The 21,608-nt window shown below is 43.3% G+C and overlaps 2 pseudogenes; one reads left to right on the forward strand and one right to left on the reverse strand.

The window, feature by feature from the left end:
• Positions 1-12,390, forward strand: part of LOC115460038 — a 35,443-nt pseudogene extending 23,053 nt beyond the window's left edge.
• Positions 1-21,608, reverse strand: part of LOC115465113 — a 500,577-nt pseudogene that overhangs the window by 65,315 nt on the left and 413,654 nt on the right.

Below are 21,608 nucleotides of genomic sequence, written 5' to 3' on the forward strand. Positions count from 1 at the left end.
CCACATCTGCTCTTCTCCAGTCCTCCGGGACCTCTCCCGACTCTAGAGAAGCATTGAAAAGGTCAGCCAGCAGAACCTCTAAAACTAAGTTCCTTCAGTTGCCTCGGATGGACTCTAGAGAAGCATTGAAAAGGTCAGCCAGCAGAACCTCTAAAACTAAGTTCCTTCAGTTGCCTCGGATGTATGCTATCAGGCCCCATCACTTTGTCCACCTTAACTTTAGCCAGCTCTTCACGAACACAGTCCTCTGAAAATCGTTCAGGGACTACCACCCTTCAATTCCTATTTGTCTTTGTCTTCTGCGGTCCTGCTCCCAGCCCTTCAGCTGTGAACAGATTGGCCCATAATTCGCCCTGTCCAAATTCAGCCATTAAGTCCAAATGAATGGCATTTCCAAGATTCAGATTCACATTGCACATTTGTTTTGATATTTGTCAAAAGACTTTTCATCTGATGTGTCTCCCCTGATACAGGCAGGTGCCAAAATATGGCTGCGTTCGTATATTGTTGACAATAAAACATCTTTGCCGTATTGCTGTTCTTCTTTGTTGTTTGTTGGCTTTCCTGGTGTCTCCTGACTAGGTAGTACCTTCCTGGTCCTGCCCTGACTCTAATACCATCTACGATAGCAATCGGCACTATCTCAGTACTGTGAAACTGTCAATTGCCCAAATGAAACAGGTTGATCATCTGATCATGATCCACCAACTTGACTGCATGTTCTAATGTCACCTTTTCTAGCACCTTGGAAAACAAAGACAGATTCAAAATAGGATGGAAGTTAGAAGGGAAAAGTACGTCCTTCCTCCCTTTGTTTAAAATAAGTGTTACAATAGCCGCTTTCAAATCCATAGGTACTGCTACATGCTTGAGAGATAGATGAACTACCCAAGCTATGGAGACAAAAAAAATGGGAACTCAGTTCACTAACTGAGCAGGTGACTTTATAGACAATAATATTTTCAATCTCCAGAACCATAATGGGTCTAACACAGAGATTTTAAAGCTTTTTTTTGTCTCACGGCACACTTACATGGTGCTAAAATTGTCAAGGCACACCCCAACACGTGGTGTAGCATTTTACTTTCTCCCCCCCCCCCCCCCCCCCCCCCCCCCACATCCACAAATGGTCCAGCATTTTGCCTTCTTCCCCTCCCACCACCATCCACACCTCCCTACATGGTCCAGAATTTGACCTTTTCCCCCTCCCAACCTCACAAATGGTCCAGCATGTACCTTCTCTTCCTCCAACCTCACAAATAGTCCAGAATTTATCTTCTCTTCTCCCCCACCCTCACAAATGGTCCAGCATTTACTTCTCTTCACCCAACCTCACAAATAGTCCAATATTTACTTTCTCTTCCCCCCACCCTCACAAATAGTCCAACATTTACCTTCTCTTTCCCCAGCGCCCACAAAAAAAAAGTCCATCATCTCTCCCTCTCCAGACAACGACCAGTTATCTCCCCTTGTCTCTTTTTATCTCCCCCCCCCCCCCCCCATTCCGTGTACCTTTTAAAAAGGTTTCTTGTCTGTAGGGGTCGGCGGCAGCGATTCATACAGCCTGCTTGTGCCAACCCCAGAGACTTCTTTTCTGACACTTCATGCCTATGTGGAAGCAGAAAGCTACGTCAGAGAGAAAGCTCTGGGGTTGGCACAAGCAGGCTGTATGAGTCATTTCTCCCTGCCACCGACCGCTAGAGATATGAAAACTTATTCCGTTCTTAAGCTGGAGAAGCAAAACCACCAGAGGGTGGAAGAGAACAGCAGTGTCCCATGGAAGAACAGTACTAGGTGCAGGAGTGGGAACAGAACCAGGCTCTTCAAGAAGTACACCCAAGGCGTCCAATGTATAAAGTATGGTTTTATTGAAAGAAGACTCTACAAGGTACCCTGTTTTGCCACTACAAATGCCTTCCTCAGGAGTCTGGATGCTTTGTCTCAAAAGGTTAGTGGACAAAGCGCACAGAATGAAGTCTCTTGTAGGTTGAATTTTGGTCTTGAAAAAGACCTTTTCGAAGATTGAGCTGCTGTTCGTCGCTAGTCTGTAGTAGAAAAAAATTAAGCTGGCCCAACTACCGTGGCACACGTGGGGAGCAGCTGCGGCACACCGGTTGAAAAAGGCTGGTCTAACAGCTGACATAGTCGACATACCAGTCAACTCTTCAGCACCAACTACTTGACTTACAATCCAGGATCAGGCCTTGCATTTTCTCATTGCCTTGAAATGAGGTCAGATCAGCCACAAGACCACCACTAGTCACAGAATCAATCACAAACTCAGTGAAATTGAAAAGACAGTGCACAGAAATATCTTGCAAACACGCCAGGTTACCACTTGGGAGATCTTGGCATGACAATTTAGAACTTTTTTTCTGCAAAGAAGCCTTCAAAATGATTGCTAGTAAAAAAAAAAATGACAATCAATTTCATGCCACTTTTCTTACCAGTGAGTTCATTTAGGTCTCCTTTTACTAAGCTGCGTAAGCGTCTATGTGTGCTAAAATGGAGTTACTGCCTGACTACCAAGTGGCTCTTGCGGTTTTTTTATTTTTGGACGCGCGTAGGTCATTACCACCCAGATTCTTTACCGTAGGTCTATGGCTGGCAGTAAGGTCTCAGACCCAAAATGGACGTGCAGAAATTTAGATTTTGCCGCAAGTCCATTTTCGGCAAAAAAAGAGGTATTTTTTTACAGGTGCGCTGAAAAATGGATTGGCACGAGCCCAAAATCCGCACCTACACTACCACAAGCCATTTTTCAGCGCACCTTTGTAAAAGGACTCCTTACTGAATTAAATAACATTTGGAAGTTATTGCTCATAGTCTATAATCTTAGAATTCAATACTTGGTCTTACTTTCAATAATCTGTTGATGATAAAGGTCAAAAGAGAAAAACACCACTGCCTCTCCTGCTGTAATTTAGTTTTGCACCATTTGTGTTCCAGCTGCCTTCGTTTATTTAAAAAAAAAGGAAAATTTCCCTTTATTTAGGAGAAATCTGATGTAATTCTTTTTGGCTTCGAACAGGCTCTTCTGAGAAACCTTCTCTTATAGCAAAGATTGAGCGGGAGGAAGCTCTGTGTGTCGGGGATCAGCAGGACCCAAGAGACAGGTTAAGAAGTTCTTGGAGAGGTGAGTGGCAGCGCAGGTAGAGGAAGGATTCCCCCGGCAGCCTGGGGGAACCTTTTTCTTTGTATGAGGAGAGGGGAGAAAAGGCTGGTTCTGGCCTTCTGATACCAAAAGGATTGTTTCCCTGTAGCTTTTCCTACCTTTAGGGAGTCATTTTATAAAGGATTTCAGCACCTAAAATGCTGTTTTAGAAGCAAATATTGGCAGTTATAAACAGTGATGTAGTCAGGACTGAATGGGCCCCATGTGGAAAAATTAAGATGAATCCTCCCCTATAACATTAACTCTCTCAAGGTAGTGGGACTGGGGGTGGGAGTGGGGGGGGGGGGAAGAGAGGAGGAATAATCCTTTCAGAGCTCCAGTAAACAGACTCTGCAAAAAGCAAAGACATTCCAGACTTATATAGAAAAATCTGCCTTAGTAATAGAAATAGAAACTGCGCTTCACATTTCCCAAAGCTGATGTATTACAGTAAATAAATTCTGAAAAAAATATTTTTTCTACCTTTGTTGTCTGTTTCAGTGTCTCTTTTCTGTTTTTCTCTATTTTTATCTTCACTCTCTTTCCAGGGTGTCCTGTACTTTTGACATTTCTTTTATCTCTACATCCATCATTCCATCTTTCCACTGTGTTGCTATTTCTACTGTCCAGCATCTCCACTCTATGTTCCTGCCCCTATCCTTCCACTCTGCCTTCTTGTGGTCCAGTGTCTCTGTCTCTCTCTGCTCCTCTCTGCCAGGTCCAGTATCTCAACCCCTCTTTTTCTCCCATCTTTGCTTTGAGCTCTCTCTCTCTCTTCCCTCTGCTTTCCCCTACCAAGTTCAGCATATCTCTTCTGTCTTCTCCCTCCCCTTTGCTCCAGATTTCTCTTCCCATTGCTTCCTCATGTCCCTCCTAGGTTCAGTAACTCTCCCCCTCTCTTCCCATCCTCTTTGCTCCACATCTCTCTCTCTCTTTCGCCCCTCACAGGTCTGCCATTTTTCCATCCCTGCCCTCCATCTGCTTCCCGCCAGTCCTTTCCTGTGTGGCATCCTGCCCATAGGAAGTTGCTTCAGAGAAATGGGCTGCTGCACAGGAAGGGCCCTGGCGAGGCTGTCTGAAGACAGTCTGTTTTCATCGCTGCCTCTGCCAGCAACCCATTGAGCATTTGGAGGACCACAGGGGGGAGGGATGGAGTGGTGCTCCATGGGGGAACAGATGAAGGGAGAGATGCCAGACTAGTGAGTGGAAGGGTTCAACTGCAGGCAGCCACATCTAGTTGGCAGCCCTGGGCATTTTGACAAGCTCACTCAATGGTAGTCATGTCCTTGGTTATAAAACTTGCCCCGGTGTTCGGCACTCAAAATTAGGCACAGAGGACCTATAATTCAAAGGTTCCTAAGCATTCCACAGATTAGTCCAGAATTTGTAGACTATGTTCATCAACAAGTGGATGGAGATAGAGAAGGAAAGTAGCTCTTTGTGATCTGCCCCTTAAGGGGTCTTGCTTCTATGGAACCTCAGTATTTCTTTGTCTCCAGCGGATGGTGACAGTACACTGTGCAGCTCCTTGACTATATGCCCTTTCAGCTCCTAAACTAGTTTATACTAGTTTTCTTCAAGCCTCCCCCCTCCTCCCCACCCAAAAAAAAATACTCAACTTGCAGGAGAAAGAGGAATAATAGGAGGTTTCTGGGACAATACTTGCAAGTCTCCGAGTCCTTTTCCCTTTCTAGGCTGTTGAACTGTAGTGCTAGATTATGATACATTCTTCTGTACCGTATTTATAACCTCCATTGCTGTGTCATTTAAAATACTGAGATTCCATGGAGGCACAGTACCATTGAGGGGTGGATCAAATCCAATGATTGAGAGACATAACGCACAATCTCTGGACTGATCTGTTGGGACTAAGGGAAAGAAAATTATCAGGTAAGACAGATATTTATGCAACTAAAACTTTGAGAGTTCTGCACATAAATTGGCTTTGAAAATTTACTAGAGCTGAGTGCATAACTTTATACTAAAAATTTCACTAAACTCCTAAATTTTATAAAAGTGGGTGGCAACAGTGGTAGATTTAGGGTGGAGGAAAATAGTAACCTCCCCTGTTTACTAAACCGTGCGGCAATGCGTCGGCATTAGCACACAGCAGCTGCTAGTGCAGCTTAGTAAACAGGGAGGGGGGGAGTAAGAGTTTATTTTTATTACTAGGCTCATAAATATAAGCAAATGGATGGTAGAACTAAAAATGTATATGCATGAATTTTAAGCTCCTAGATTAAGATTAACTTTTTTTTCTAGTTCAGGCAACAGCATATACAACTAGAAAAACAAAACCAAATTAAGTTTAACTTACAGCCCCATTTTATACAAGTCATAGAAGCTGGAATTGAGACGTGCAGCTCAGTACGCCTCCAGTTTAATGAGTATTTTAGAACCTTCTGATGTAGAGCCTGTTCTAAAATAAAGGAGAAATTGATGTTCTGTGGAGCATAAACATCTGTTTTAGCAAAATAACCACAGAATGTGTCTATGGGTTCAAAGCCAGCACATAATTAGGTTATGTTTGTGATTTTAGAGACATAACTGTCTATTATCCAGACGCTATCACAGTGACCAGTTTCCCTTGACAGTTTGGCATTTTTGGGGTACAGAAACTACGGGGGGATTAAGGGGGCAACCTCCCCTAAGCCCCTCCAACAGGAGCTGTTTACCTAATCCTAAACATGCTTGGTAGCAGATATAAATCCCAAGGTTGATCTTTTAAGGACATAGACATATAAGGCTAGATTCTATATATCATGCCTGAATAATCGGCGACAAAAAAATACGCCTAGGCGTATTCTGTAAAGTACGCCTAAATTTAGGCATACATTTTAGAATACGCCTAAATTTCCACAAGGTTTATAGAATCTGCTGTGCGTCCGTCCACATCACGGAATTTAGTCGCGGGCAGTTATGCCAAGTAAAACATAGTGTAAATGCCAACACCTAAATTAGGCACGGACTGGGTGTATTCTATAACAACGTGCATAGATTTAAGAAACGTCCACGACCCGCCAATCTCACAACCATGGCCACACCCGCAACTTAGAATTTACCTGGATCACGTTACAGAATACGTTTAGACAGTTGTGCGCGTAAATTCTACTTAAAGCCAATTAGTGTCAAGTGCTTGTTAACATCCAATTATTGGTGCTGATTGGCTTGTTAACTAATTAAACTGTGCGCGCAAGTCCAGAATACAACTGGATTTGCACGCACAACTTAAGTCGAGCAATATAGGATGCTGGGGATAGTCCCCTTCTGAAATGGGGAATAAATGTCTTTTAAAAATACATAAGTGTTGGTTTATGCACATATCAAACACGAACAAGGCTTGTAAAATGAGGGCCTTGGGCTCCTAAATTTGGCTGAAAATAGGGCACAAATTTAGAAGCCTAACTTAGGTTGAAATTTGTTTGAATATCAGGTCCACAGATTCCTGTGAGCCACTTTTTGATGCTTCTGAAAAGTAGGCACTTCTGGGGGCAGAACTGGGCAGAAGGAAAAATTAGTTCTTGTATGATAATTTTCTTTTCTTTAGTCCCAACAGATCAATCCAGAGACAAATGGGTTATGTCCTCCAACCAGCAGGTGGAGATAAAGAGAATGCCAGAGCTCTGCCATAAAGATTCTGTGCAGCAGCTTCACTTTCAGTAGTCTCTCTATCTTAGCAGGTGGATGGACATATCCTGTGCAGCTCTCTGGATCAGAGGCGTAGCTAGGTGGGGTGCCAGGGGAGCGACTGCTCCCCCAAACTGACTTCAGACAGCGACGGCGCCTATTTTGCAGGCAGTCTGTCACAGCTACGCAGTGCGTGTTTGTGCCTATGCAGTGTACGTGTACACCTCTCTTCTCCCCCTGGCGTCACAACCTAGCTACGCTTCTGCTCTGGATAGTTCTTGCTTCTAGCCTGCCAAACTATCGCATTAAACCTTGCAAACTGCATTATTCAAGGAAAGAAACCTTAAAAATCCTTGGAGTCACTATCGACCGCCACCTAACTCTCGAGACTCATGCGAACAACACAACAAAAAAAATGTTCTACTCCAAGTGGAAACTGAAAAGAATTAGACCATTCTTTCCAAGATCTGTCTTCCGCAGTCTAGTGCAATCACTCGTACTCAGTCACCTGGACTATTGCAACTCATTATACGCAGGATGCAAGGAACAAATACTGAAGAAACTTCAAACAGCCCAGAATAAAGCAGCCAGACTCATCTTCGGAAAACCAAAATACGAAAGTGCAAAACCCTTACGGGAGAAACTACAATGGCTACCACTCAAGGAACGCATCACTTTTAAAGTATGCACCTTAGTCCACAAAATCATTCACGGTGAAGCCCCTGCATACATGTCCGACCTAATTGACCTGCCACCCAGAAACGCTAAAAGATCGTCCCGAACCTTCCTCAATCTCCATTTCCCTAAGTGCAAAGGCATAAAATACAAAGCACTTTACGGATCGACTTTCACATGCATGAGCACACAATACTGGAATACACTACCCCGCAGCCTGAAAATGACCTACGAACTGACCGACTTCCGCAAACTACTAAAGACTTATCTCTTCGAGAAAATCTACGGCAAGGATCAAAACACATAAAGCCCATACAATCTCATAGACACGCACCAATACACTCTCTGAACCTCTACTCCTGCACTCTCACCACTCTTAAACCCTACCCACTGATAAAATTGTCAGACCTCCCTGTTCCCTCGATTATGTTTTGCCCCCCTCTCAACTCACCCCTGTTATATTCCACGGTTCGATCCCCTAAGAATATCCTGAACTTACTCTGTCTTATATAATTCTTCACAATGTAACCCATAATTGTACTGCAACCAACTGCACTTCCATCTTTTACAATGTATTGTAAGCCACACTGAGCCCGCAAATAGGTGGGAAAATGTGGGATACAAATGCAAATAAATAAAAGATAACGCATGGCCGGTGAGATGAGGAATGGGAGAGCTAGTGGGTGACAGAAGGAGATAGAAATCTGATATGTATCTGAAAAGTAAAAAGAAGGAAAGGGATTAAAAAGAGGGTGAAATTTGAGTAGACAGAGAGCAGGAAAGAAAAAGAGAGGAAAGAGCTAAAATGGAAAGATCAATTTGTCAGAGGCAAGTGCGGTGAGGGAATGGAACGAGAGAGGAGAAAAGACAAATGAACAGCAGCTGTTTGAAGGAGAATTAACAGAAAGACAGGAAAGTGGAAAAGTGAAACTGGAACTAACATGGAAAAAAAATGACCAGACAACAAAGATAGAAAAGGCATTTTATTCTGAATTTATTAACTGAAATATGTTAGCTTGAGAAATGTGCATAGCGGATGTCATTTTGTTGTGTTCAGTGGTAAAATAAATAGATTTCTGTTTTTATTTCTCCACTGTTGCAGTACACGGCGAGGTTCCAAGTTCAGTTTTTGTCTACATATTTTTATGTCTAATTTGTGATCCCTTTTTCTGTATTTGGTGATGATCTGTCAGTGTGATTGCAATGGTAGGTGGGAAGATTAGAGGGGAGACAGGGAAGAGAGGGAATTTGGGGGTGGGGGGGGACCTAGCATGTCTAACACTAGTCCTGACCCTTGCTGTAGCTGATGGGGATCCCCAAGCTCCATCAGCTGAGGACCTCCTCTAAAGGCAACCAAAACTCCCTTCTTCTAAGCTTGGCAAATGACAGCAGCATCCTTTAGCCATTGACCACTAAGCATGCGTTGAGGTGCCAGCATCAACCTGCTAAGCTTGGTAAAAGGGAATTCTGGCCATCTTCGGAGGAAGTCTTCAGATGACAGAGCTTGAGGATCCTCACGAGCCAAAGTATATTTTGAGTTGGGAGGGGGCAGAGAGAAGATTTTTGTGCCCACCCATTTTGGGCTGAGGCCCATCCAAAATTGACTGTCTGGCTACTCCCCTCCCATGATCCCTCTTCCCTCTCTTTCCTCTACTCCATGATTCTCCCTGTTCTTTTCTTCTACTACCTTTCTTGCTTAAGATTCCTCCTCTGCCAAGATTCATCCCCTTTCCCCATCCATCTTCTTTAGTTCCTGTCACGTCCATGGTCGTGACCCCCCTCAGGCTCACCTTATTTCCGGCAGTCAGCTTCTGAGCTGGCTTCTGTCTGGTCTTTCTAAGTTAGCTCTGTCTCTGTGTGCTGGCTGCTTCCAGCATGGCTCTGATTTCTCCAGTATACTGCACCTGTGTGTGTTAAGCCTCTCTGTGCTTCTGTATGCCTTCTGCTTGTGTTCCTCTTGCCCTCTGGTGGCCAGACTTGGTGGCTGCATTGGATTGTCTATGTGCTGTTTCCCATTCCAGACTTCAGCGCAGTCCAGTCCGGATCTTCCGGCCTGCCAGACTTGCTTGTCTTGTTTGAGCCTGCTCAGCACCCGTAGCTGCCGGGTGATTGCTGCAGCTGAATCTCAGCTGCTGCTGGGCTTATTAGCCATTTGGAAACTCTCTGCTTTGCCTTTGCATCGCCTAAGGCCCGGGTTTGTTGGTGCTTGCTGCACTTCTGCCTAGTCTAGTTTATAGTCTGTTTTCTTGCCTGATTCTAGTTTAGTCTTTGTGTAGCTTCTTGTACTGTATTGCTTGTTTCCCAGTCTTGTTTCTTGTCTAGTTCTTGGTTACCTGTGTGTCTTATTCAGTGGCTGCCTGGCAGCTTTCAGTTCTGTCTCTTATCTATCAGTGTTTTTTCCCCTGTTTCAGTGGCTGCTTGCAGCTTTCAGTTCTGTCCCTTGTCTGTCTGAGAGTCCTAGTCTAGTATTCTGCCTAGCCTCCCTGTGTGTTCTAGTCCTTGTGTGTATCCTGCTGGTATCCAGTTCCGGCCCTGTCCAGTAAGTCCTGCCAGCCACCTGCACTCAGGGGCTCAACTCCTGAGGAACGGTGGTCAAGCACAGGTGAAGTCTAGCTGGCCCTGTCAGAGTTCTGCCTTATCCCTGTGTGGGGTGGTTTTGCCTGCCACTGCTGCTCCTCGGCAGTGGCCCAAGGGCTCACGATCCTAGTTCCTGCTTTTGGAAAACGTGACAGTCCCCTTCTCCTTTCCCAGTACTGATCACTAAAATCCCTATTTGACAAAGAAAGTAACTGGATGTAAAATAACAGAAAATTACATTTGTATAAGGTAAACCTTTCTCCTCCCCGCAAATTATGAAAATAAATGCAAATTTATAAAAATATGCCACAGAATTAAAAATCTGCTGAAGAAATTGCAAACTGTTGCTGCTGAATCTTGAAAAATCTATTGGAAGAAACCAGGGCTGTGAATTTACTACTACTACTACTTGACATTTCTATAGCGCTACTAGGGTTACGCAGCACTGTACAATTTAACAAAAAAGGGGGGGCAGTCCCTGCTCAAAGGAGCTTACAATCTAATGGTTGTTTTAATGGTTGTTTTGTCCAAAACTGCATTTCCTTTTGAAAGCTTGTTGGTTGAGTAAAACACATGCGTTGAGCTCTCCATTGCACATCCAGTTCTGAATATGGAGCCTGAGAACCTATGAAATAATGCCTGTACTTTTTTCTTACCCAGCAGGTTGTGAGATCAATAATTTAAAGAAGAAGCTTCATAATGAATGTTTTAAAAATCTAGAAACCAACAAGATGCTTCCAGAGAAAAAGGAGAGCTTTGAGAGAGAGAAACAGTTTACACGTTCAGATCACGGTAAAAGCTTTAGTTCTAAATTGCTTGTGAAAAAACATCTGAAAATCCATGCAACAATGCACAGCAGAAAGAAATCTTTGACATGTACTGAGTGTGGTAAAAGCTTCACTAATATATCAAATCTGAAAAGGCACCAAATGATCCACAGTGGTCAGAAACCTTTTAAATGTATTGAGTGTAATAAAAGTTTCACGTGGTCATCAGATCTTAAAAGCCACCAAATGATCCACAGTGGACAGAAACCCTTTAAATGTACTGAGTGTAATAAAAGTTTCACTCGGCCATCAGAGCTTAAAAGGCATGAAATGATCCATAGCGGTCAGAAACCATTTATATGTACTGAATGCAATAAAAGTTTCAACCGGGTGTCGCATCTTAAAATACACCAAATGATTCATAGCGGAAAGAAACTATTTACGTGTATTGAGTGTAATAAAAGATTTACTCAATCATCATATCTGAAAAAACACCAAATGATTCATAGAGGACAGAAATCTTTTACATGTGCTGAATGTAATAAAAGTTTTATTCAGTCATCTGGTTTGAAAAGGCACAAAATGGTCCACAGTGAAAGGAAACCAGTTACCTGTTCTGAGTGTGGCAAAAGTTTCAATCACATGTCAAATCTGAAAAGGCACCAAATGATCCACAGTAGTCAGAAACCGTTTATATGTACTGAGTGTAATAAAAGTTTCATCCTTCCGTCATATCTGAAAAGGCACCAAATGATCCACAGTGGCCAGAAACCTTTTATATGTACTGCATGTAATAAATGTTTCATCCATTTGTCATATCTTAAAATACACCTAATGATTCACAGTGGAAAGAAACTCTTTAAATGTATTGAATGTAAAAAGAGTTTTGCTCAATCATCCGATCTGAAAAAGCACCAAATAATCCATAGCGGACAGAAGCCTTTTACATGTACTGAGTGTAATAAATGTTTCACTCTGTCATCAGGACTTAAAAGGCACAAAATCATCCATAGTGGTCAGAAACCTTTTATATGTACTGAGTGTAATAAAAGATTCATTGATCTATCACATCTAAAGATACACCAAATGATTCACAGTGGACAAAAACCTTTTACATGTATTGAGTGTAATAAGAAATTCTGTCAGTCATCGGAACTGAAAATGCACCAAATAATCCACAGTGGAAGGAAACCATTTACGTGTTCTGAGTGTGGCAAAAGCTTCAATCAAAGGTCAAATCTGAAAAGGCACCAAATGATCCACAGTGGTCAGAAGCCTTTTAAATGCATTGAGTGTAATAAAAGTTTCACTCGGTCATCAAAATTGAAAAGCCACCAAATGATCCATAGCAGAAGGATTAATTACAATTAAGTAGACTGCTGTTAACAAGTTGGAAATAATGTATTGTTCCCTTTAATTGATAATAGAGGTGTTGGTACAAGTGATTGTTCTGTGCATGGAGGAGAGAAAGTACAAAGCTGTGGAGTCCAAGAAAATGTGGCAAAAAGATACAGAACTATTCCTTTTGTATTGGCTGCAATAGGCTTGATTAAAAGGAATTTTAAGTAAGTTTCCTATATATGTTATGAACTCCAGCTCTTTTTGGCACAATGCATGTACGTTTGGGAAGCTTGCCAGGTGCCCTTGGCCTGGATTGGCCGCTGTCGTGGACAGGATGCTGGGCTCGATGGACCTTTGGTCTTTTCCCAGTGTGGCATTACTTATGTACATATGTACTTTTGTTCTTACATTCTCTCTCTTCAGATGCACTCTTTTGCTCTTCAGACACAACTGTGCACATACTTCTAGTGATGTGTTGCTGCTCATATGCTCATTGTGAGTCCTCTCACCTAACCAGCTCTGCCTGTCATCATGTAAAGATTTTGCAGTTTTTGCCAGCTCTTTTCCTCAGCCTGCAGCAACCCCCTTACGCTACCCCCTATCTCTCTTCCATTCCTATCCCTTCTCAACACCCACCTCCCCTGGACATTCAGTAGCTCCACTGGCTCTTTCCAAGGTCAGCCCAGTGTATCTTATTTTTTGTAACATTTGTACCCCGCGCTTTCCCACTCATGGCAGGTTCAATGCGGCTTACACGGGGCAATGGAGGGTTAAGTGACTTGCCCAGAGTCACAAGGAGCTGCCTGTGCCTGAAGTGGGAATCGAACTCAGTTCCTCAGGACCAAAGTTCACCACCCTAACCACTAGGCCACTCCTCCATTACCACTAGGCCACTCCTCCACTGTTGCTACTATTGGAGATTCTACATGGAATGTTGCTATTCCACTAGCAACATTCCATGTAGAAGTCAGCCCTTGCAGATCACCAATGTGGCCGCGCAGGCTTCTGTTTCTGTGAGTCTGACGTCCTGCACGTATGTGCAGGACGTCAGACTCACAGAAGCAGAAGCCTGCGCAGCCTTCTACATGGAATGTTGCTAGTGGAATAGCAACATTCCATGTAGAATCTCCAATAGTATCTATTTTATTACATTTGTACCCCACGCTTTCCCACTCATGGCAGGCTCAATGTGGCTTACATGGGGCAATGGAGGTTAAGTGACTTGCCCAGAGTCACAAGGAGCTTGCCTCTGCCTGAAGTGGGAATCGAACTCAGTTCCTCAGGACCAAAGTCCACCACCCTAACCACTAGACCTCTCCTCCACTTGCAAGGCTCATTCACCCTACCCTATGCAGAAGCCTCACTTGCACAGCACAGAACTTGTGTCAGACCCCCCCCCCCCCCCCCTCCTTTCTGTGACTAGAGCTGCCATCCTGTCCTCCTGCTCCCAGTACTTCCCATGGGCTGGATCCCATCCACACTCTCTGTGACTCAGAATTCCTACTGTATGAACTGGTTGATGGAAATTGGAAGCATAGTGGCTTACTGGTGCTGCAAGTTACACTGGAAGCAGGCAGGGTAGGTTCACTCATGCAGGGGGAGCACTGGAAACTCTGGAATTTCTTTAGATACTTTAGCCATCCTTCCGGTTTATGGACAGTAATGGAAATGTCTGTAGCGTCCACTCTTGAAGAAAATCCATACAGTTGGCAACCCTAGTCTCCTGAGTCTGAAGGTCATCTGACAGGACTCTCCTAGACATTTGGGCTCAAGGCTTGTGCCCAGACTTCCTATTCCTTAATCTAGCCCCGCTGTCATGAAATGCGTAAAACTAAGCCATTTGGTGACATTGTGCCCATGATAAACCATTTATGTGTCCACATTGTGTCATAAGCTTTGATTATTGATCACATTTAAAATGACAGGATCCCTACTGGAGCGTGGGAGAGGTAACATCACACTGTAGTTGACTTGAAATTCTACAGCCCCAGTGATCAGCATTTGCTGAAGCAACTCTATTTAGTAAAAAGCTTTCCAAGTTGACATCAGGATGACTTTTGGCCTAGATAAGTGTGCTAAATCAACCTTTCTCGGAGGAAAATTAAGCAAAACCGAAAACATCTCTCTGTCTGATGATAGCGCCATCAAGGAACTTGAACATGAAGGTATATGTGACTATCTGGGAGTAGAGAAAGGAACAACAATCCAGCATAAAGTACTAAGAGAAAAGACCAGCAGAATATTGCAGGAGATTAAAACTGCAACTGAAAAATGCTCAACTTGAAAGAAAGATACAAGCCATCAACCTGCTTGTGATACCTATTGTGTCATATAACTTTGGAATTGCCTCGAATAAATGGATGTACAAACAAGAAAACTTATTCATGCTCATAAACATTTGCCAAGACTGTAGATCCCTAGAGCCAAAGCAGAATTTTTTTTTTAATCTTTTTTTATTATAATTTTATAGTACATCTTAGTTAAACCTCACATTACATCTTTTTGTCTCATTATACAGCTTAATCCATTCTTACCCTCCCCAGCCAACCCTCCCCCCTGTATCAAGGTGGTGCTGATTGCTGTTCCTAGGGTTGCCACAGTTTGTCAAAGGCTCCCACTTGCCCTCTTCTGATGGCCGTCAATTTGGCCATTTGGTACATAAAGTCCACTCTTTGTAGCACTCTTTGCATGTCTGGCGGCTGCTGTTGTTTCCAGTTTCTGGCTATTGCTATTTTGGCTACAACCAGATATTGCGTAGCTAGCCTATCCAAAGTAGAATTTTGCCTCATAAAAATAGATTATATATATATAAGGCTACCATCATAGGCCTCCAGGACTATTTTTTTTTTTTTTTGCAGATTAAATTTATGTTTAAATCATTTTTATTGAAACTGCAATTACGCTAAAAACATGTACAACATATACAATTTTCTGTTTGCTGATCCCAGCTTGCTATGTTACAATCAATGTTTATAACATCTATCCAAAACAGTTACATGTCCCATATGATTTGCTTTTTCTTTATTTCCTAGATTCCTTCCCCACCCTTCCCGCCCGCTTCCCTAACCCCCATGCTCATTCCTAAGTGGTCTCCACCCCCCTACATCCCTCCCCCTTCCTGTATGTGTCTCTTGTACCTATGCTCATCCATTGTCCTCCAATCTTCAGGGCAGCCCGTTGAGCACTTGACTAAGCGCTCGGGGCGATATCTTGTTTATGTATTTCCCCCAGATACTTAGAAACTGTGTTCCAGGACTATTTAACAGCAGCATCAGACCCAAATGCACAATTAAAGTATGAAAGTAAGTGACAATCAGAAGGAATGAGTGAGAACCCACCTGTTCACACAGGAGTGGAACCAAATGAACATGCGAAACAGGAGAAAAAGCTCTTTAAAAAAAAGTAGTTCAGTGAACAAAGAAAAGCAAGTAGCAAATACGGAAATACAAAATGTTACCTCAGGAGCCATGTGTGGATCAAGCCGGGATACATGAATGGTTAAGGAGAGGAGAACTGAAACCTAAGGATTAAAGATTGATAGTTGCAGCCCAGGACAATGCCGTATGGATGAGGTTTACAGTAAGCATAGAAAAACATGGTACACCAGACAGCTGTAGATTCAGTAAGAAAAGAGCTGGAAACGGTCAGCTGGATAGGCTAGATTGTTACATGTTACAAACTCCAGAGGGAAATTCTCTTTGGTATGATGAAAGTACTGCAGCATACGTTAGCAGTACATTGGAATGAGATTCGTTGCTGTCACGGTATGTGAAAAACTAAGCAGTTTAGAGACATTGCCCCTGAGAGGTGCATATAAAATCTAGAAGTGAAGAAAGGAGGAATATGGCACATTGCTGAGAGATAAATTCCACAAAAACCACTGCAGGAGACTAAAAATGATATTGAAGACATAGGAACCAGCTAAGTGGGGACCAGTCACACTCAGTATTGAGCCAGCTCCTTCACTGTGTCCAGAGAGTAGTAATTTGTATTATGTTTGCACCCCTTGATCATTTTGAAATGTTAGCTCCTGTGCTTGAAGATGGCCTAAACAGGGCAGAAAAAGATACAAGCCGTCAACTAGCTTCCAGTTCCCATGCTTTGATGCAGCTTTGGAATCATAGCCCAGCCTCAGAGAGATCTTGAAAAATTAGACGTAAGAAAAAGAAAACTCCATGCCCACAAGGTAATCTGCAAGAATCAGTGTATACCAAGGCACTATAGCCCAGGAAGAAAAAGAGGAATGGCTCTTATAGAAATAGATTGTATATAAAGAGCTATAATCATAGGCATCCTTACTTAGTAGGTTATTGAAAAGCAATAACAGATCCAAATGTGCAAAAAGTGCTGATGTACTAAACTATTGAGGTGAAATGAGTTAGAATCCACCAGTACATGCAGGAAGGTAAGCTACTGAATTTTGAAAAGCAAGTGGGAAAAGCGCTAATGTGTGGAAAATCGGGCCATTCTTCAATTCAAAACCTGGCACAGGAACAGTTAAGGAGAGGTAAGCTTAAAATTAATGGTGAGAGACTGACAATGGATTGGTAGAACAGTTACTCATCTTATTTGCTATTATATTGTATATATTGTATATAGCATTGAGTACTTTTGTATAATCACTGTATATAAGATCAATAAATCTCATTTCTGGTTGTGATGCCTTTACATCTTACATTATATGAACTCTAGAAGGAAGCTCTCTTTGGTACAATGCAAGTAGTACGGCAAGCATTACTAATAAATATGACACGCAGATTTACTCCACATGTTCTGACTTACAGTAGGAGTGAGGTTCATTACTCTCATGGTATATCCAAAGCTAACAAGGGTACAGAAGAACAAACCTCCACAGCCCAAACATTCACATAAACACAGCAAAGGAGACTAGGAACAGTAACGTGACAGTGCTTTAAAGATGCCAATATTTATTCACATTGAAGACGACACGGGCTGTGTTTCGGCCACTAGATTCTGCACCAGGAGTCTCAAAAGGATGGACATAAAACTGACTCGTCCTCCGACGTTTGGCAACGCAAGGAATAAATCTGAACTTGTATCAGATGCTGTTCTAGTGTCAACTCAATAGTATGAACAGCGCAAAAATCACGGGTAGAAAACTTTGTCTGACACGTTCAAAATAGCTCACAGCTTTTTCATTAACACTTGAATTCAGCATTGTGCTGTGTTGAATGTGTCAGACGAAGTTTTCTTCAAGAGCCCATTGTTCTGCAAGAGTCCCATCATTTTTTCGTTTGTGTTTTTACTGTGTTAAGAAAATGTGCACTGACTACTACTACTACTACTATTTAGCATTTCTATACTGCTACAAGGTATACGCAGCGCTGCACAAACATAGAAGAAAGACAGTCCCTGCTCAAAGAGCTTACAATCTGGAATCTACTAAGGGTATTGAAGCACCATCCTTTGGTCAGCTCTTTGTGAAGGGCTTGGTGGCGCTTTCGACGATACTTCTGCCTTCTGGTTCATTGCTGCAAATACCTACAGATTTTGTTCTAGGCCTACATGTTGTGCTTTTCTGGGCCTGGACTGACCGGGGTCTGAGCATGTTGAAACATTTAGTGGACGAAGATGGCCCAACACTTCTGTCCTATGATGTGATACGGAAAGATATGAGTTGTAACCTGCTGACTGGTATCCCTTCTCCTAATTGCACACCTACCCCTCTTCGTTTATAGATTCTGCTTTTGATGATTCGAGGCCTGTTCTGGCAGTCACCAAGGGTTTAGTGGGCCATCATTACAAAGCCTTGAAATGACGACAAAGACTTCAACCCTTGCATTGGGTGGTGGCCCTCTAGATTACAGATTTTGGAGATCAGGTTGTTAATGAGTTTTTACTTAGCTTATGAACAGCACCACTCCTGGCAGAAAGTATTCAACTACAGGAGCTACATTGTAAATTTCTGTCCTGCATGTTCATCCATCCCTCTCGGGCCAGAAGGATGGGCTGCCCTACTGATTGTACTCGCGTCAAATGTGGAGCGGTCACTGTCAACACTGTGTCTGGGACTGTGTTCTGATTTATCATTTTTGAATAGCCGTGTGGTCACACTCGCATGCTATGTATGAATGTCAGTGGACAGTCGCCCCAACAGCTAGCTTGTTAGACAACATGACTACCATACAGGAAGGGCCCACATTGATGGGGCTTTTTCTCCGTACTACTACTACTACTTAACATTTCTAAAGCGCTACTAGGGTTACGCAGCGCTGTACAATTTTAACATGGAAGGACAGTCCCTGCTCAAGGAGCTTACAATCTAAAAGACAGGTGTACAATCTAAAGACAAGTGTACAATCTAAAAGACAGGTGTAGAGTCGATCTGAAAGGGCATACTATATTTCTCGAAAGGTTAGGTGCCGAAAGCAGCATTGAAGAGGTGAGTTTTAAGCAGAGATTTGAAGATGGGTAGGGAGGGGGCTTGGCGTAGGGGTTGAGGAAGATTGTTCCAGGCATAGGGTGAGGCAAGGCAGAATGAGCGGAGCCTGGAGTTGGCAGTGGTGGAGAAGGGTACTGAAAAGAGGGATTTGTCCTGTGAGTGGAGGTTACGGGCGGGAACATGAGGGGAGATGAGGGTAGAGAGGTAGTGAGGAGCCGCAGACCGGGTGCATTTGTAGGTAAGGAGGAGAAGCTTGAATTGTATGCGGTAACTGATCGGAAGCCAGTGAAGTGACTTGAGGAAAGGGGTGATATGAGTATATCGGTTCTGGCGGAATATAAGACGTGCGGCAGCGTTCTGAATGGATTGAAGGGGGGATAGGTGGCTAAGTGGAAGGCCGGTGAGGAGTAAGTTGCAGTAGTCAAGGCGAGAGATAATGAGAGCGTGGACGACAGTTCGTGTGGTGTGCTCAGAAAGGAAAGGGCGAATTTTGCTGATGTTGAAGAGGAAGAAGCGACAGGTTTCGGCAGTCTGTTGAATATGCGCAGAGAAGGAGAGGGAGGAGTCGAAGATGACTCCGAGGTTGCGGGCAGATGGGACGGGGAGGATGAGGGTGTTATCAACTGAGATAGAGAGTGGAGGAAGAGGAGAAGTGGGTTTAGGTGGAAAGATGAGGAGCTCGGTTTTGGACATGTTCAGCTTCAGGTGGCAGTTGGACATCCAGGCAGCAATGTCGGATAAGCAGGCCGATATCTTGGCCTGGGTCTCCGCGGTGATGTCTGGTGTGGAGAGATATAGCTGGGTGTCATCAGCATAAAGATGATACTGAAAACCATGAGATGAGATCAGTGAGCCTAGGGAAGAGGTGTAGATTGAGAAGAGAAGGGGTCCAAGGACCGTAAAGCTAAACGCTGTATGCTCATTCAATGGATCCACCCAGAACCTCCAACTTTAATGTAATGGAGATGCAATATGCATGAAGTGCTGCATATGGAGTGTTTTTCAGTATAATTACGAGGATGGAAGTCAAAATGGCAATTTCTAAAGCTTTGGACACCATTCCTAGACACTTTGATTGCACGGGTTCATTCTACCATATTGAGGGGTTCTTATAGTAAGCTGCAGTAAAAGGGGGCCTGCGCTAGTGTCGGCGTCAGGCGTCAGGCTGTCTTTGTTTGGGAAAAGAAATGGGCATGCAATAAGTGAACCACTTGCCGCATGACCATTTCGGGGGGGGGGGAGGGGAGAGCACTTACCGGCACCCATTGAGGTGACAGTAAGGACTCCTGTACTAATCTGGTGGTACAAAAATATAAACTTTTTGTAGCGTGTGCTGGGGGTGGGAACTACTGCTGGGCTCCTGCAGTAGCCCGGCAGTTTCGGATTGGTGTGTGGCAAGCCTGTTGCAGCATGCTAACCCTTTAGTAAAAGGGCCCCTTAATGATTTGGAGACTTAATTTGTCTCACTTCCTATTACTCAAAAATACATATAGGCTGAATGTGTTTAATATCAAAAATAACTACCACATCACATTCAATACTATCAAGTAAGAGAAGGGATTATGTGTCAACATTTTTTGTTGATGATTTCACCTGGTAACACATCCATTAGAGTACATACATAACAAGTTGTAAAACTGTCGTTCTTATGTACATTAATCTTAAATTGCTATCATCAGTTTTTGTTTTTATAACAGTACCCTCTCTTATCCCCCTCCCCCCTTACTATCTTCACTTTTGCCATGCACACTGAAAGAAACAATAGTCAGCATGTTACATTAAACTCAAACCGTAATTTCCAATAGTAACACCTTACGTTATTCCGTGATGGAACCCCTTGTTACTATTATTAAGAGAAGGGATTAAAGACCTCAGTTAGTCCTGGAAACTCAAACTTCAATATGCAGAAAAGATGCTCGCCCAGGACACACATCAATGGTCATAAAAACGCCAAACTCCCTCAAAACATCCCATTTTCTACCGGAAGCATTTTCTAATTTTTAACAATATATTTTTAATATATAAATAGAAAAATCACAAGTACTTAGCTGGTTTTAAAGAACTGCATGGGTGTATTCCACAGATATCCTTGGAAATGAAAAAAGAAATTGCAGTGGCTCTCTTTCAGCTCATTTTCCAACTTCACATGCTGGTAAAAGGCAATTACAGATTCCCGACAGAGGCCCTGTTTCACCGAAGCTGTATCAGGGGAATCAAAGTCCAAACTTTCACAGCACTGCCATGCTTATTCACTTCCAGGGCCGGTCTTAGGCAGGTGTGACAGGAGCAGTCGCACAGTACCCCGTGCCGCTCCCTCCCACTCCCCACCATTGCTGCAATCTATCTCCTTGCCTCCCCTCCCCCAAGCCACAGGGTGCCCTCCCGGCACTTACTTGAAGCCATCCTGGTGGTCTAGTGGAGTCTTCAGGGCAGGAAAAAATCCCCAGTCTTTCCCGCCCTCTGGCGGTGCTGACCCCTCTGTTCCCGCATCGCTCTTTAAAAATGGCTGCCGAGACTTCCACTGGATCAGTACTGGCACCGATTCTATTTAATATATTTGGGAGCAACATTGCCAAAGGGTTAGAAGGAAAGGTTTGTCTTTTTGTGGATGAACAAAAATATCCAACAGAGTGGAGTGGATGCTAAAGAGGAAGTACAAAGCATAAGAAGGGATCTACAAAAATTAGAAGAATAGTCTAAGGTCTGGCAGTTAACACTGAAGTGATGCACTTGGGGTGTAGAAATCCCAAAGGAGAAGTATGAGATAGGAGGTGAGAGATTGATAAGCACGATTCAGGAGAGAGACCTTGGGGTGATAGCGTCCGAGGATCTCAAGGCAGTGAAACAATGTGACAAGGCGGTGGCTGTAGCCAGGATGATACATGGCTGCATATAAAGGGGCATAATCAGTAGCAAAGAGGAGTTAATGACTCTATATTCAGATTTGGAGGCCCTATCTAGCTAAGGACATAAAAAGACTAGAAATGGTCCATTGAAAAGTGACAAAAATGGTATGGGGCTTGTGACAAAAGATGTATGAGAAATAACTTGGGGACCTGAATAT

The sequence above is a fragment of the Microcaecilia unicolor genome, chromosome 1, assembly GCF_901765095.1.
Source record: "Microcaecilia unicolor chromosome 1, aMicUni1.1, whole genome shotgun sequence".
Lineage (NCBI taxonomy): Eukaryota > Metazoa > Chordata > Amphibia > Gymnophiona > Siphonopidae > Microcaecilia > Microcaecilia unicolor.